The 14,815-nt window shown below is 34.2% G+C and overlaps 1 non-coding gene across 1 annotated transcript; it reads left to right on the plus strand.

Annotated features, from left to right (window-relative positions):
• Nucleotides 1–10,551: 10,551 nt before the first annotated feature.
• LOC127870512 (small nucleolar RNA U3) lies at nt 10,552–10,771 on the plus strand. Its single transcript, XR_008044859.1, has one exon. It is a non-coding gene; the product is annotated as a small nucleolar RNA U3 (small nucleolar RNA).
• The last annotated feature ends 4,044 nt before the right edge of the window (nt 10,772–14,815 follow it).

Consider the following 14,815-nt stretch of genomic DNA (forward strand, 5'->3'; position numbering starts at 1 on the left):
TTTTTCCTTATATTTGTATAGTAAAAAAAACTTGTGACCACTCTAGAAGTCACATTTTTTTGTCCAATCATCATGAAACTTGGTCAAAACATTGGTTTTATGGATATCTTGTTATGATATCTAGGCCGAGTTCCTTTATGGTTGCGGTCTGTTGAAAAACATGTCTTTAAATGGCTAATTATAGTGTGACCTTGTTTACACTCTACTATGAAATTACCGATGTACACGTTGAATGAAATCTATGCAAATTATGATATTCATGATCTCCATGCAGTCATATGAATATTAATTCTGCCGATAAGATATACAGTTAAATTGCCAAAAAATAAATTTATTTTTGTTCCTTTCTGAAGAGGATAATCTAATGTTTATGATTGGTTGGGGAGGAAGTGCAACAAACATATTTTTGCCATCTGAAAACCCTTTATTAAATAATCTCAAAATTTTAAGTAGTAATGTTGATTTCACCTAAAATTACTTAGGGGAGAAACAACTGTTTATAACAGTTTAGAGTCAGGCCCCAAATTCCTGTGCTGGCCACTTTTCACACATTTTGTTGCATGTAATTTAATGCCCGCAGACCAATGAAATAACCATTAGCCACAGCAGGTACCTCATTATCTCTGACAGTTGCATGATGCCTAACCCCTTGTTTACCGCCCTTTGCAGTGAACAGCATGGAACAGCAATTGCTATACAGTGGTATCAATAGACCGTTCCATAATCGATAAATTGACCGCCGCCATATTGTCAGTCACGTGACTGTCCGCCATTACACTGCTGCTAACTTGTGCGAGTCTGCGATTCCAAAAGCCAAAGACGTAGAGAATACCCGCTTCACCGTTGTCGGATAAATAAATTACTTAATGAATTAATGTGAGGCGATTATCACATTTTGTTGTTTAAATGATTGTTTGAAGCTGAGATTGATTGTTACAAATAAAATGTTTAAAATGCTTTCGTGTATTTGTTTTTGTTTATCTGTAATCAAGTGGTAATCATCGGCGAAAATTTGCTGGTTCAGTCGCTCATACTATGTCTTTGATTAGACTTGTTACTTTTAACGTTTCACAAACAGTTCACGCATGTATTGTTGTGTTGATTTTAATAGCCGCAACATCAAGCAGATTATATTTTAATTAATACTTATAAAAGATTCTCGCGCAATTAATTACCGCTAATTGTTTGTAATTGATCTCATTTGGTAAAATTCTACATTCCAAAATCATTATATATTATATTAAGTATGATATTATTGATACGCCTTCCATTATTTTTTTTGTTCTAACTGATATCAGAGATAAAAAAAATTGTGGTTTGGATTTATATTTATTTTTTTTAGATGGAATTTTGTCACGTTAAAAAACGAGCTTTTTATCATGAGAGAGTGATATTGATCTTGACGACCTTTTATGTGATTATTCGGAAAATGAAGAGAATGCGATCTATGTGATATATCTATATTTTCATCTTTGAATCATTTAACAGCTATAAAGCTAAAAATACTAAAAATTGTATTTTATAGGTCTTTGAAGTAACGCAAAACATATGGATAACGACACCAAATGTTTAGTCAATTAATCCACACACAAAAACTCCGATAAAAAAACACCTAAATAATATTTCAAAAATATATTATTTAGCGCCAAACGAATTTATTAATACATTTATTTGCAACTTTAAAAACGCGGCATAAACATCAAATTAAAGATTATCTGAAGACTGAAAGGCCGACAATTTGACACAATAAAGAGCTCTATGCATAAGCCGTAATATTTTTTTGCAGAAAAGCTTCAATAAATTACAATAGTAATACATCTAATTATAAAAATATAATTATCAATGGCATGAGGACGCTAGTGTGATAAATAAATGAGTGTTAGAAAGTGTAAGGAGTGCTTTGAAAATAAACATACTACACAGCTATATTAAAAGCAAAGGACATGACAGTATTTACATGTAATTTTAATTTGATGGGTTTTGTACAAAGAATGACGCTATTGAGGAATATTAACATACAACTGAAAAAACACAACTTCATATGATGCAAATTGAACTGTGTATTCATGTATATTGAAAACTCGTTACTAGTGAGTATGAGTGACAAATATCTAACATTTTAACACACATATATTTATATACATATATATTTTTTAAAATATTTTTTACCTCTGTTTGGTGTCAAATGTAATTTATTGTTTTATGATATCGTTCGTGCATTGCCGTAACATCAAATCTTCATACGGAATGACGTAGTTTTAATTAACCGATACCCGCTAAATACGTTAAATGTTTTATTTTTATATATTTTTTTAAATACTTTATTTTTTCATAAATTAAACGGGCTAGAATCTTTACGGTGTACAATTTCTGATATTCTATATTGGACATAACTTTTAATTTGTAAAATATGTAACATATCTTATTTACGCAACTGTTAAGTATGTCGGAGGTAAATTATCTTACCAAATGACTGCTTAATACTACCAGGAAGATGAGACATGGTGGCATCATATATTGTGTTTAATTCGTTTCGTTTATTGGCAAAAACGGCAAAAGCATTGCCTTGGGCCATTTACAAAAAATATAAAGATTATGGCCAAGACACACAGAAAAATATCATATATATACACACAGTCATACATACATAAATACATAAACCCACATATTATATGACTATTTTAAACATCAAAATATATACATCAAATAGGTATATTCAGAGTTCACACAGCAAGCAATGCATCACGTAAAATCGAAGCATTATAACAATATTTAGCAACGCTTCTGATTTTTCGTTTAGATCTAGATGACATGAAATTAATAAACATATTCATAGACGGCCAGGAAGAATTTACTAGGTATTTTTTCCTAATGTTAGTAAAAGCTGTACAACATAGCAAGAAATGGTATTCGGATTCAATAGTGTTTAGTGAACATAATCTACACACTCTATTATTGCGATCTACATTTCTGTATCTTCCCGTTTCGATTTCAAGATTATGAGAGCTCAGACGAAGTCTTGTAAGTGATATTCTTGATTTTTCGTGTGATACATAGTCTAAATAGTCCTCATATTCAAAAGTTCTTTTAAATTTACAGTAGTAAGATAACTTAGGCATATTTGAAATGGATTCTAACCATGTTTGTTGAAACTGGTCACGGATCCGTTGTCTCACTGAGGCAAAATTAATGCTGATATTAGAATTTTCAAAAAGATCACCATTCCCCAGATAATCAAAGTAGGATTTGCATGCTTTAAACCAGCAAAAGGTATTAATATTTCTTTGATTTGTGAACACTCTATACATAATGGAATCTGTCTTATTCATTATTTTTATATAAAATTTAAGAGCTCTTTCTTTACACAACACTGCTAATGGATATTTGCCGGTTTCACCTAGTACAGCCATATTTGGTGTTGATTGTTTTACACCAAGAATTATTTTCAAAAATTTAAAATGTAAGGCATCATTTTCCTTAAAGTTATATATTCCCCATACTTCTGAGCCGTACAGCAGAATAGGTAGAATCATACAATCAAATAGATATAATTTGGTCTTAACATCCATTTTAACATTATTAAATAAGCACAAAAGATTATGATAAGCTTTCAGGGCTTGATCAGAGAGAGCTTTGACAGCATATCGCATATTACCTGTATAATACAATTTTACACCTAAGTAGCAAAAACTGTCAACAATTTCAATGATTTGTTCATTTATAGTCCACTGATAATTATGATGGCTCTTACGCGTTTCAAAGATACATACTTTAGTTTTGTTAACATTAATTTTTAATCCACATGATGTGGAGTATTGCGATATACTATCAAGTTGTGCTTGAAGACTTATCGGATTAGTGGTAAACAGTGCGATGTCGTCAGCAAATAACAGAAGATACAATGATAACTGTTCAATATCTTTGTCTCATAGATTTACCATATCAATATAATCAGTGATATCATTAATGAAAAGTAAAAATAAAAGAGGTGAGAGTGGCTCACCTTGTTTTAATCCTATTGATATGTCAAAAAACTCTGAAAAGTTCATGGTCGAGCTTGAACGGACACATGCTTTTATGTTTGAATAGATTGACTTAATCATGTTCATAATCTTACAGCTCAGGCCTGATTGCACCAGTTTTACCCATAATATATCGTGGTTTACAGTATCGAAAGCCTTTTCATAATCTATAAAAGCACAGAACAATTTGTTTCTGGATGCTAAAACTTTTTGGATAATTAAATGAAAAATATTGTCATCTGCCACCCAGTGTGGTTTATGACACCATGTGGTTAGTTAAGTCTGGACAATATCTGATCAAAACGAGATAATCGGATTATGCAGAACAAAGGGGCAATTAAACACTGGAATGCAAAGGCATACACGATTTAAAGATTGATGCAAATAATCAAATGAAAAATATTGCATTTAATTTAATTAAATGCTTTTTTTAATGTGTCAATGTGTTAGTTTTCCAAGACAACCAAGACCATGAAATGACGGCCTTAGAATTTAGAAAGAAATTCATCCGTTGAATAATCGGTGCTCTCTTATATAATTTTATGTTACCGATTGTAAAGCAGCAGTGTAATGGCGGACGCGGAGAGAATTCAGGGGAGATAATTATGTAATGACTAAATTATGGAACGGTCTATATAGAGATAAACACATTAATACATCTGTCTGGCCTTTATTTTCAGATAAAAATCAGCATGCTGACTGCATAAAAAGAACAAATTACAACATTGAAGCAAGCTCTTGAAATAGCAAATTTATGTACTTATATATTTCCAAGAAAGGTTTATACAATATATATAAATTTAATGGGCGTGGTATTTCATATTTCTTAGCTTCAGTACAGTGATGCCTGATTGAACTTACTCAATATGGCTATTATTTAACTTTCAACTATCACAAAGTCCCAGTGTATATTATGAATATCAAGAAGAAAAAGTAAAGATATGTACGTAAAAATATCCTTTACAGCTTAGGCAACAACTGTTGTCAAAATTCAATTATATTGATCAATAAAAAATTTGAAATATTCTCCAACTTTACTGTTACACATTTATTGACAAAAAACTATCGTGTCTACATGTACACATATCATATCACAGATATACTTTGTTCAAGAATTAAAGAGATAGATAAAATGTACTTAAAACCAACTATTTGCGATACTTATGATATTAAATGCAGCTTGTATTTGAGAATAAATTTCACAATTAAAATGCATTTTAGTTTTGCATTGGTTGTAAATAAAGAGTAGAAGCGTAGATGAATTGTTTACAAACAACACTTACAAATGTGAATAATTAACAAAAATTAACTCTTAAATGAAGTATGAAATTTCATTTTAAATCATTAATACAGATTGATATACAAAGGTCATGTAGGCCTACATGGATGATATGTGAAATACAGTATTATGTGAAAGTCAGAAATACCATTATTCTAATTAATTTGATATACAGATGTCATGTATGATATGTGAAATGCAGTATTACTTGAAAATCAGTGTATCATTGTTCTAAATAACTTTGAATGCAAAAACAGTGAAAACGTATTTTAATAATAGAGCACACTAAGTCTGTACTACCGCCTGTCTGCTCAGCACTCGTCCTCTTTTGAAGATGTTACACTAAATAATCGAACTATAAAGCACAAGTTAAGTATGTACCCGTCTGTATGAAGTACTTTTATTATTTTGAACTCCACCTTCCCAGAATAGTTTAGTTCCTTTGGGTCTCAGGTGAGCGCCTTAGGACCCATGGCCCTCTTGTTTTGAAACTACGAGGATTGCTTATATAACTAAAAAATATATCCTATCACAGCATGAGCACGGATGGTCGAGTGGTCTAACAGGGAGACTTTTTACTCCAGGATTCCCAGCGGTCAGTGGTTCGAGCCCAGTTGAGGGTTACTTTTTTAAATTGTATTCTCTTTTTTTATACCTTTTTTTCCTTTATTTAATTGTATTCTTTTTTTAATGGAGATTTTTAGGTAAATGTTTAAATATATCGATATAAAGCATTTAATGACAAGCTTCAATACATGCCAAAATCTGTGAAAAGGCCCCTTTAAGCACAAAATAATTTAGTTTTTTTTTTAATTATGATAGTTTGTCTGAAAAAGAATTATTTAACCCGGTGAATAATGTTGAACATGAATAATTTTTGAAATGCAAGTATCATAATGAGAACGCTTATTCACAATATCTAGTTTTTTGTTTCATCTTCATCTTGATGGATTCATCACATTTCTGGTGGTCGCGTATTGAAAAACACGGCCGTTAATCACGGATGCCACTAATAATTTTGAGATGCATTAACCCATTTATGCCTAGTCGACTCTCCCATCCTTCTAAATTGGATCAGTTTATTTCCAAAATTAGGGATGTCTAGTATATTTATTTATATATTTAGAATATTTCTGACAGAAATTCCATCAAGCAAACAGCGCAGACCCAGATGAGACGCCGCATCATGGCAAGGCCTTTTTTTAGACGCTAGGCATAAATGGGTTAATAAATGAGCCAATGCTATTTCTTATGTGGCGCTAAGGACCGGATGTTTTGAAATTTCAGGGATAATTTTTAAGGGTAAGTGAGTTTTTATATGTTTTTCCAACATATTTCAAAATATTTTAAAGATCGGGCACTGTAGTGCAATTCAGTGAAAAACTATTCATCTACACATGTACATAAACATACAACCACAATCCATTTGAAAACTTTAGGACCTTTATTAGTTGCGACATGGTGAAGTTTTTTGAACGCAAATCAATGTATTGTGCCTGTTTGACGAGCAAAATTCCACCCGATTAATTCGCGAACGACATCAAACGATTGCGTTCAACATACACTAGTTGCTGCATGCACAGACACATTAGCATCTTGCAGATCTATTAGATAATTTAGCGTTTTCCAAAAGAGATGGAGCCATGCCAAGGAGGTGGAGCTCAGGACATGGGAGCAGTGGTCTAATGGTAGGACGCTGGCTTAGGGATCGAGAGGTCCCGGGTTCGAATCCCGCCCTGACCGCTGGAATTTCCTTGAGCAAGAAATTTATCCCACAACTGCTCCTCTCCACCCAGGTGTATAAATGGGTACCTGTGAGGGAAATAAGCCGATGTGCCGTGGCTGCATACTGCGCCAAGATGTTAACGGACGACTTATGACCCAGTGATCAGGGAAAAACTGTAAAGCGCCTTTGAACGCACATCTCGAGTATGAAAAGGGCGCTATATAAATGTGGTATAAAAAAAGGACACCAGGTGGCGCAAATGCACTATATATGAATCATGACTTTCGCTTGACAAATAATGTTTCTTCTTCATATTTCTTTTTATTTTTCAACGTACATACTTAGACCCAACTCTATACAGAACATATACACATATATTAAACACAAGATGTAAATATGTGAATGTATAAGTAACCAACTCAATTTAGAAGTCAATAACCTGAAAAACATAGTGTACCAATATAAATCCAAAATATGTATTTTCAATAAATCCAATAACTAAATTCTCAGCATTCTCCAAATATGTTCTCTACAACAAATGTGTTTGATATAATATAAAAACAAAATTCACGAAGTAATAAAAAGATATTACTTCTTCTTGAAACGATGAGTTTTGTCCACATCGCTTAATTTACTAAACGGCAAAGGTCAACGAATTTTAAATAGGCTACCATATGCCACTCGTTCCTACTTTTATCTGCAAAAAATAGGATAGCTTCGGCTTTAATGTTTACCGCTTTGTTTATTATACTTCTTTCCAGTTTTGTAGTATATTCAGTAACAGAAATCTTTAAAAAATCCGTTCAACACATGTTTCTTCATAATTATGTAGACTTAACCTTTTTAATCACAATTCATTATGATCGAAATAAGAAAAAAAGATTGAACACTCAACCCGGAATACGAAACAAAAAGTGTATGGTCGGCATCGAAAGTTAAAATAGCTAAAATAGTGCATTGGCGCCATCTCCTGTCATTAGCGCCACCTCTTTGGCATTGGCTCTATCTTTTTAGGAAGAATGCAAAATTAGCTGTAAGATCGAGAAGAAGCCGATGTTTTTGTGCAGCGGAAAACGTTAACATGTTCAAAGCAATTGTTTTATGTTGTTAGTGATTTCATTGGGTGGAAATTTGCTCGTCACACAGGAAAATACTTCGATTTTATGTTGAAATCTTTACCGCGTTACAACTTGTAGAGGTCATCACGTTTCCAAATGGGTTGTTATTATATGTTTATGTTCATGTGTGAATGAATAAATCTTCGCTGAATCGCACTTCATTGCCCTATTTTAAAAATAATACAAAATATGTTGAAGAAAACTTGTAAAACTAACTCGCTCAGCAGAATTATCCGTTGCATTTAATAACATCCGGTCCTAAGCGCCACCTCGGAAGTAGCATTGGCTCGTTTATCAATGCATCGCAAAAAGGAGGTGGAGCCCGTGATTCATCGGCCGTGATTTACCGACATCTGACCGTTTAGACTTGCGTAAGTTGCGTTGTCTTTTTCCATGCTTAGAAGTTTAGAAGGTGAATCAACTTCCTTATTTCTGAAAAGACGTATACACCCAAACATAAAACAATGTTGACATCGGAAGAATATCAGTTAAATTTAAAAGACATTACTGTGAATTGTAATTTAAATACCATATAAGTACAAGTACAAGTTTGTGAAATAAAATGTAATGGTTGCTTGACTAACTACTGCACAATACCTGAAATTTTATACAATACCCTATACTAACAAAGTAAGATAGCGTGATAAATGACAATTGTACAGTCCGGAGAAGCTTGATCGGATAGGCATGCACATATGTACATATTTTTTCACGGCTATTCCGACAAAAATCTCGTAAGTTTCCTGATGTTTCTCTTACTTGATATTAGCCCAATTGGGCGGAAAATTCATGGGAACGATGCACATGAGCGCAAACTTCAAGTACGGTGTTGAAAGTTTGCATACACGATATCCAAATTTTGTTGTTAAAATGTGATGAAAAACACGTATCATTCGTCGCATGTATCTTTTGATTTCGTCTATTATCCAGTGCCGTCTATCCGTACATTATCTGTGTCAGTATTTTATGGTTTATGCTTCATGTTTTGGTTATTATATACATGTTGCTAATGAAATCAATATTCGCCCGTTTTAAAGCGCAAATGCTCACGTGATATTTCCAACGATTTTACTATAAATAATATGACCGTGCTCTGTGAAAAGAGGGTTTAATGTATGTGCGTAATTTGTCGTCCCAGATTAGCCTTCACAGTCCGCACAGGCTGATCAGGGACGACACTTTCCGCTTTTATGATATATTTCGTATTAAGAAAGCCTTTTATTAGTAAAGGACTAGTGTAGGCGGAAATTGTTGTCCCTGATTAGCCTGTGCGGACTGCACACGCTTATCTGGGACGACACTCTACGCTCATGTTTTAAACCCCTTTTCACACAGCACGGCCCATATGAATGAATCTTACACTATTGTACAGTAAAAGCAGATTACTAGTATTTGTGATTGCTGTCAATTCCCAAAACTACAAGTTTCTTTAAGTATTTTATGACAATTTGAATATGTGGCTCACTTCTTTTCCTTCATTCTTATAAAATATTTTATTAAAATATCGAATTAATACGTAAAACATAAGATTAAATGCCATAATGTTCAATGAACAGACAGTTTTGTGCATACTTCACTGGTTTTGTTGACAATTCATTTGGAATACTCGGCACCTCCTGCATTTTGCAGTAGCGGTATTTATATTCTGATCCGGTGCCGTTTCGTGTTTAGTTACCGAATAGCTCAAAATTAATTAACTGAAATGAGCCTCGCCGTGGGAAAACGGGACGTAATGCGTGTGCGCACAGTGTCATCTCAAACTAGCCTGTGTAGTCAGCACAGGATAATCAGGGACGAAACTCTACGCACATGCTTAAACCCCGTTTTCCCAGAGCGCCGCTCTAATGTAGGACTTAAGATGTCGGTGCATAACATGTGTGATGATAGTAAATTGTTTAGTATTAACAATAAAGCAAAACATATTTACCACGCTCCATAAGGCGTATCCCTGCATGGGTACTAGAAACCCACTTGAAACGAAATAGCATTATGACTTGCAGTAAAGATTATCATACAAGCTTACCGGTAATCAAACTCGGCACTGTGTTCTCCCCTGATTACGAGTTGCAGTGAATTAGGGGAAGTCACTGAGACGCATTTGCTTTAGTAAGCGCTGTTACAAGGGAGATGATTTCTAATCTATTTTAAGAATTAATTCAAAAACACGTTTTTGTAATATTTCAACAGATTTAAGTATAATTATTTAAAAAAATCAATAATATTTCACATATTTAAAACAAGAAAAGCATAATATATTACTAAATATATATAAATGTGTCAAAAATTAATACAATAATTCAAAATGTATACAATAATTCTCTTAAATTCAATTTAAATATTTATTAAATAAAACCATTCGTGGTTCGAAATGGCTCATACATAACTGCTATGAAACACGTCTAAATTAAGACCTTACTCTTAGGGATCATTTCTATAGTAAGTGTCGCCAGGACGTCAGGTAAAACTGACGGGACCGAACACCACGAGGACGAGAAAGAGCGCCCCCTTCTGAGCGCGAAGCGGGCAGAGGCTGTTGCTACTCAGAGCGACTCGGCCTCTGTCATTGATGAACGTTCCTCTCCTCCCTAAGTGGGGAGTTGGAGGAAGGGGGCGCATTCTGAGTGGCGTTCGTTTCAAAATCTAATAATCCAAACAATAAACTAAAAGAATGAGCGACTACTTGTAAGGACTACATTATAGGAATGACTACAGTATGCACTGGAAAGAATATGTTAATATCGAACTGATATTCTTTTGCAAGCTTTAAGAAGTGTACGCAAAATACACACATAAAACAATTACAAAATAAATCAACGATTCAGAAGACACATTGATCTCTGTTCACAGCATCAGTAACATTCATCTTATATATCACATAATATTATGCTATGTACAGAAGATGAAATATATTAAAATAATGTATCATTATGCACATCCGATTCTCATTGTTTTAAGAGATATTTTGATCATACACCATGACTGTGACATAAATAGAGAATATTTTAATGTGGAAGAATTCGCTAATAAGAATTATAGAAATCTTTTATTGAATGATACTTATATGTCTATCGTCAATGGGTTTATGACATCGTCGTTTGTTTTTAAGATCTGTATACATTCCGCGCGTGATTTATTTTAAAAGTGAGCTGATATCACAACAGCGTCGTATTCTTACTATGACAAAAGTAATTTACATCGTACATGATTAATAGTTTACTTCTGTAATTGAAAATAATCAGAGTTTCCCCTTAACAGAAAATCATGGATAGGGTGACATATTCTGAAAACTAGCCCGCGATCCGTTATTCTCATATTCGTTTTTTCTCGTAGTCTTTAAAATGTGATACCGAAAACAACAATAATTGTGCTATGCACATGTTTTCCGTGCCCCAGATCAGAAATCGAGCCAGCTTTTTCGCATGACAATCGAAGCGGACAAAAAGTTGTTTTCATAATTTTAGCCGTCACACTATTCTGTTACATGAAATATTGTCAAATTCACGCACATATCTGATACAATGATTTGGAAAAATTGTTCAGTGTAGACTGTATTCGGACAGGCGTAATTACACCATAAAAATATCAAAGCGCTGAAGGCACTGAAGTTGTTCGCTTTTGTCGTCCTTGATTAGCTTGTGCGCATTGCACAGGCTAATCAGTATGCACAGGCTGATCTTATTTGAAGTGCATTAAGCCCCGTTTTCCCTGAAAGCAGCCAATATGTACAGATATCAATGATAAACACTAGACTGGCCAATGTCGTCTTACAAGCTGGTATATACACTCACTGTTAGAGAAGAATCATTTGTCGTCTGCTGCAGACAGGCAGCGGTAATCGTCCCTAGCAGAGTGAGTTGCGGTTCTTACCGTAGCTAAGGCTTCTAAGCACATACTGATTTGCAAAATATGCTCTGTAAATTTAGTCGGCCGCTAACGCGACCAACTAAAAATATGTATGCGTAAGTGCTTAAATTATTTTTGCGGCAAAGTTCAACCATAGCGGGTTAAAGCATGACCATATTTTTCAAAATAATATTGTGTTATTAGTGCAACATTAAGTTATTATTGCGTTGCGAGCAAACTAAACAACTGAAATAACACACAAATATTGACACTTAATATCATAGGTTCGATACCTTAAAGGGATCTTTTCACGCTTTGGTAAATTGACAAAATTGAAAAAAGTTGTTTCAGATTCGCAAATTTTCGTTTTAGTTATGATATTTGTGAGGAAACAGTAATACTGAACATTTACCATGGTCTAATATAGCCATTATATGCATCTTTTGATGATTTTAAAACCTAAAAATTATAAAGCGTTGCAACGCGAAACGATTGAATAATTTGGAGAGTTCTGTTTTTGTCGTTAAATTCTTTGAAACTACGAAGATTGCTTATATAAGGTATAAAATACGTCAAGGAAGTGAACTCGGCGGAATAGCTCAGTAGGTTAAAGCGTTTTTACTTCAGGACTCTGGCAGGACTCGAGGGGTCACTGGTTCGAAACCTGGTCCGGGCAACGTTCTTTTCCTTTTTTATATTTTATTCTTGATTTTTTACTGGAGCTTTTACGATCCAATGTTTACATTTATCGATATAAAGCATTTAATGAATAAGTTAAAAAATGCCAAAATCTGTGAAAAGGCACCTTTAATGACTGTTAACGAAATGTGCACGTTTATGTCACGTCAAGTACATTCAAATCAATTTACTTCAATCAACGACACTTCTGCACACAACATGACACCTAAAATTGATTGCACTATCGTGACCTTTGTTCGTTTCACTTACTGCTCAGTGCAAACCCATTTCAATCATTCTTACGAAAAAAAACTCACACCTGTTATCTTCCTGCATTATTAACAAAATGCCTTCTTTAAGATTGTTTAAAGATTTTTTCAACGAAACACAATAAGCTTACGCTTTGAACCTCATGATAACCATCTAAAACAACTCAAATCAAGAAAGGCGTCTTTACTTACGGCATTTTTAGCTATTAAGCAAACAGAAGCGTCGTTTATCGTTGCTGAACTAGTGAAATTCGAAACTAGAACTAGTTAAATTCGAAACTTACTCTTTTGGTTGCCAATGATTAATGTTTCCCTAAACTGTTACAAGTATTATACTGAAACAACTTTAGTCGCGGTTGTACTGCCGCGAACAATCACGTTGAAATGACTTTTGACATATTTTATAGTCTTCTATTTAACTATTTTCAATCGTTACTATAAAATTGATTTAGAAAAAACAACCGCGCCAGAAAATTGAGAATGTCTACCCAAGGCCAAACTTATAACAATAAAAATAATCCTCGCTCTTTGAAAACCTGACTAAATGAGTCTTGTTCTGAGAAAACTGGGCATAATGCATGTGCGTAAAATCTCGTCCCAGATTTGCCTGTCCAGTCCGCACAGGCTTATCAGGGACGACATTTTCCGCTTGTATGACATTTTTCGTTTAAATAAAGTCTCTTCTTAGCAAAAATCCACTTTAGGCGGAAAGTGTCGTCCCTGATTAGCCTGTGCGGACTGCGGATTATGCCCAGTTTTCTCAAAACACGACTCAAGTGATTGTGCATAGTGTCGTCCGAGGCTTATTAGAGGCGACACTTTTTGCCGAGACTAGATTTGTGTTAAGAAGAGACTTCCTTTTAAAAAATCCAAAGAACGTGAAGTGTCGTCCCTGATTAGCCTATGCTAGGTACCTTTACTGTTTGTATGTCCCTGCCTATGTGTCGTCCCTGATTAGCCTATGCTAGGGACCTATACTGTTTGTATGTCCCTGCCTATGTGTCGTCCCTGATTAGCCTATGCTATGGACCTATACTGTTTGTATGTCCCTGCCTATGTGTCGTCCCTGATTAGCCTATGCTAGGGACCTATACTGTTTGTATGTCCCTGCCTATGCGCACGTCCCTGATTAGCCTATGCTAGGGACCTATACTGTTTGTATGTCCCTGCCTATGCGCACGTCCCTGATTAGCCTATGCTAGGGACCTATACTGTTTGTATGTCCCTGCCTATGCGCACGTCCCTGATTAGCCTATGCTAGGGACCTATACTGTTTGTATGTCCCTGCCTATGCGCACTGTACAGGCTTATCTCGTGAGCCACTTTAAGGAAATCCATGAAGACCCATTTTGCCAGAACGGCTCAAATAGTTGTCATTTTACTACTTTTAGTCGAGATTCCATCATTTACGTAGAATTTTTCTCAAAGCCTTTTGATGTTGATTGAAAATAGCAGCATTTTTTAAATTAAAAACGATCTCTCAAATTCATAAATATAAAAATAATTGTAATGAATCATTTGACGTATTTTATTTAATTTAATGTATGCGATGCTCAGTATCTTGAATATTCTGATTTGTATTTATATGTTTTCGATCATTACAACATTATCCAAATTCCGGATACACATTATATAGAGTTTCTTTGATGTTCAATTGATATCGAATAATTAAATGTATTGCCTACTGTCGTGTAGATGGTTTAAATACGATGTAATAGGAAAGTTGAACAAGGTCGCTAAGCTGAACGGTGTTAGATATACGCGTTTTAGTTATACATGCAAATGTTTGTCTTTGGTGCAATTAGTTTGAAACAGTCTACTAAGTTTCCTTGTAACTTCAATTTAAAAATTCAGTCAGTATTCGTTTAGTTACTTATAGT

This window comes from Dreissena polymorpha, chromosome 2 (genome assembly GCF_020536995.1).
Source record: "Dreissena polymorpha isolate Duluth1 chromosome 2, UMN_Dpol_1.0, whole genome shotgun sequence".
NCBI classification, from domain to species: domain Eukaryota; kingdom Metazoa; phylum Mollusca; class Bivalvia; order Myida; family Dreissenidae; genus Dreissena; species Dreissena polymorpha.